We start from the raw sequence: 4,244 nt of genomic DNA, 5'->3' as shown, positions 1-4,244 counted from the left end.
TGTCCACGTGTAGTTGCTTTCGGTCAGTGACTTTTAGTTTTCACTGATCAATTAAACTTGTCTAGGTACTTGGATTGTTCTAATTGCTGAATTTTCTCAGAATTAAATAGTCTAAGTTAAATCAACTAACATTTAGCAAATGGGAGCTACTTCTGCTGCTTTCCCTAAGAGTCCTCCATAGAATTAACAGTTAGGTGCTAATTGCGAATGATTAAGTGCTCACCAGTCTTGCAATTCTTCCTTTAATATTAATGAGATGGGTTAGCATGGAACACGTCTTCTATTAATATTATAAATGGAAATCTGCATGGATCACTGAGTGCTGTTTTGTATTAGAAAGGAACACTTAGTTTAAAGGGGTAACCAAAAAAATAGATCCTAAAATGTGTCTTCCTTTCAATTGAGAAGTAAAGTTATTGAAGAAAATGTTCCAGTATCAGTAAGTTAGAGCAAGACAGTAGCATTTTAGCAGTGGCCACAGTAGCAAACTTTTATATAAAACTTCCATCTGCCTCTGTGAGAAAGAACAGTGCATTAAACCAGCTTAAGTTATCCACTAAATCACACGCAGAAAGCGCATCGTTCCAGAACACTAAAATGAATGACTTGAAAGGTCCACGCTACATCAGACTCGTGCATTCACGTCCAACACCACTACTTGTCTGCTTTTTTTTAATTTTAATTTTTATTTTTTTATTAACTTGAGTATTTCTTATTTACATTTCGAGTATTATTCCCTTTCCCGGTTTCCGGGCAAACATCCCCCTAACCCCTCCCCCTCCCCTTCTTTATGGGTGTTCCCCTCCCCATCCTCCCCCCATTTCTGCCCTCCCCCCAACAATCTAGTTCACTGGGGGTTCAGTCTTAGCAGGACCGAGGGCTTCCCCTTCCACTGGTGATCTTACTAGGATATTCATTGCTTCCTATGAGGTCAGAGTCCAGGGTCAGTCCATGTACAGTCTTTAGGTAGTGGCTTAGTCCCTGGAAGCTCTGGTTGCTTGGCATTGTTGTTCATAAGGGGTCTCGAGCCCCTTCAAGCTCTTCCAGTCCTTTCTCTGATTCCTTCAATGGGGGTCCTATTCTCAGTTCAGTGGCTTGCTGTTGGCATTCGCCTCTGTATTTGCTGTATTCTGGCTGTGTCTCTCAGGAGAGATCTACATCCGGCTCCTGTCAGCCTGTACTTCTTTGCTTCATCATCTTATCTAGTTTGGTGGCTGTATATGTGTGGGCCACATGTGGGGCAGGTTCTGAATGGGTGTTCCTTCTGTGTCTGTTTTAATCTTTGCCTCTCTATTCCCTGCCAAGGATATTCTTGTTCCCCTTTTAAAGAAGGAGTGAAACATTCACATTTTGATCATCTGTCTTGAGTTTCATTTGTTCTAGGCATCTAGGGTAATTCAAGCATTTGGGCTAATAGCCACTTATCAATGAGTGCATACCATGTGTGTTTTTCTGTAATTGGGTTACTTCACTCAGGATGATATTTTCCAGTTCCAACCATTTGTCTATGAATTTCATAAAGGTGTTATTTTTGATAGCTGTGTAATATTCCATTGTGTAGATGTACCACATTTTCTGTATCCATTCCTCTGTTGAAGGGCATCTGGGTTCTTTCCAGCTTCTGGCTATTATAAATAAGGCTGCTATGAACATAGTGGAGCACGTGTCTTTTTTATATGTTGGGGCATCTTTTGGGTATATGCCCAAGAGAGGTATAGCTGGATCCTCAGGCAGTTCAATGTCCAATTTTCTGAGGAACCTCCAGACTGATTTCCAGAATGGTTGTACCAGTTTGCAATCCCACCAACAATGGAGGAGTGTTCCTCTTTCTCCACATCCTCGCCAGCATCTGCTGTCACCTGAGTTTTTGATCTTAGCCATTCTCACTGGTGTGAGGTGAAATCTCAGGGTTGTTTTGATTTGCATTTCCCTTATGACTAAAGATGTTGAACATTTCTTTAGGTGTTTCTCAGCCATTTGGCATTCCTCAGCTGTGAATTCTTTGTTTAGCTCTGAACCCCATTTTTTAATAGGGTTATTTGTCTACCTGCGGTTTAACTTCTTGAGTTCTTTGTATATTTTGGATATAAGGCCTCTATCTGTTGTAGGATTGGTAAAGATCTTTTCCCAATCTGTTGGTTGCCGTTTTGTCCTAACCACAGTGTCCTTTGCCTTACAGAAGCTTTGCAGTTTTATGAGATCCCATTTGTCGATTCTTGATCTTAGAGCATAAGCCATTGGTGTTTTGTTCAGGAAATTTTTTCCAGTGCCCATGTGTTCGAGATGTTGCCCTAGTTTTTCTTCTATTAGTTTGAGTGTATCTGGTTTGATGTGGAGGTCCTTGATCAACTTGGACTTAAGCTTTGTATAGGGTGATAAGCATGGATCTATCTGCATTCTTCTACATGTTGCCCTCCAGTTGAACCAGCACCATTTGCTGAAAATGCTATCTTTTTTCCATTTGATGGTTTTGGCTCCTTTGTCAAAAATCAAGTGACCATAGGTGTGTGGGTTCAATTCTATTCCATTGGTCTATCTGTCTGTCTCTGTACCAATACCATGCAGTTCTTATCACTATTGCTCTGTAATACTGCTTGAGTTCAGGGATAGTGATTCCCCCTGAAGTCCTTTTATTGTTGAAGATAGCTTTAGCTATCCTGGGTTTTTTGTTATTCCAGATGAATTTGCAAATTGTTCTGTCTAACTCTTTGAAGAAATGGATTGGTATTTTGATAGGGATTGCATTGAATCTGTAGATTGCTTTTGGTAAAATGGCCATTTTTACTATATTAATCCTGCCAATCCATGAGCATGGGAGATCTTTCCATCTTCTGAGGTCTTCTTCAATTTCTTTCCTCAGTGTCTTGAAGTTCTTATTGTACAGATCTTTTACTTGCTTGGTTAAAGTCACACCGAGGTACTTTATATTATTTGGGTCTATTATGAAGGGTGTCGTTTCCCTAATTTCTTTCTCAGCTTGTTTCTCTTTTGTGTAGGGGAAGGCTACTGATTTATTTGAGTTAATTTTATACCCAGCCACTTTGCTGAAGTTGTTTATCAACTTTAGTAGTTCTCTGGTGGAACTTTTGGGATCACTTAAATATACTATCATATCATCGGCAAATAGTGATATTTTGACTTCTTTTCCGATCTGTAACCCCTTGACCTCCTTTTGTTGTCTGATTGCTCTGGCTAGAACTTCAAGAACTATATTGAATAAGTAGGGAGAGAGTGGGCAGCCTTGTCTAGTCCCTGATTTTAGTGGGATTGCTTCAAGTTTCTCTCCATTTAGTTTAATGTAAGCAACTGGTTTGCTGCATATGGCTTTTGCTATGTTTAGGTATGGGCCTTGAATTCCTATTATTTCCAGGACTTTTATCATGAAGGGGTGTTGAATTTTGTCAAATGCTTTCTCAGCGTCTAATGAAATGATCATGTGGTTTTGTTCTTTCAGTTTGTTTATATAATGGATCACGTTGACGGTTTTCCGTATATTAAACCATCCCTGCGTGCCTGGGATGAAGCCTACTTGGTCATGGTGGATGATTGTTTTGATGTGCTCTTGGATTCGGTTTGCCAGAATTTTATTGAGTATTTTTGCGTCGATATTCATAAGGGAAATTGGTCTGAAGTTCTCTTTCTTTGTTGTGTCTTTGTGTGGTTTAGGTATAAGAGTAATTGTGGCTTCATAGAAGGAATTCGGTAGTGATCCATCTGTTTCAATTTTGTGGAATAGTTTGGATAATATTGGTACGAGGTCTTCTATGAAGGTCTGATAGAATTCTGCACTAAACCCGTCTGGACCTGGGCTCTTTTTCGTTGGGAGACCTTCAATGACTGCTTCTATTTCCTTAGGAGTTATGGGGTTGTTTAACTGGTTTATCTGTTCCTGATTTAACTTCGGTACCTGGTATCTGTCTAGGAAATTGTTCATTTCCTGCAGATATTCAAGTTTTGTTGAATATAGGCTTTTATAGTAAGATCTGATGATTTTTTGAATTTCCTCTGAATCTGTAGTTATGTGTCCCTTTTCATTTCTGATTTTGTTAATTTGGACACACTCTCTGTGTCCTCTCGTTAGTCTGGCTAAGGGTTTATCTATCTTGTTGATTTTCTCAAAGAACCAACTTTTGGTTCTGTTGATTCTTTCTATGGTCCTTTGTTTCTACTTGGTTGATTTCAGCTCTGAGTTTGATTATTTCTTGCCTTCTACTCTTCCTGGGTGCATTTGCTTCTTTTTGTTC

This window comes from Rattus norvegicus, chromosome 2 (assembly GCF_036323735.1).
Source record: "Rattus norvegicus strain BN/NHsdMcwi chromosome 2, GRCr8, whole genome shotgun sequence".
Classification (NCBI taxonomy): domain Eukaryota; kingdom Metazoa; phylum Chordata; class Mammalia; order Rodentia; family Muridae; genus Rattus; species Rattus norvegicus.
This window is presented reverse-complemented; position numbering follows the sequence as displayed.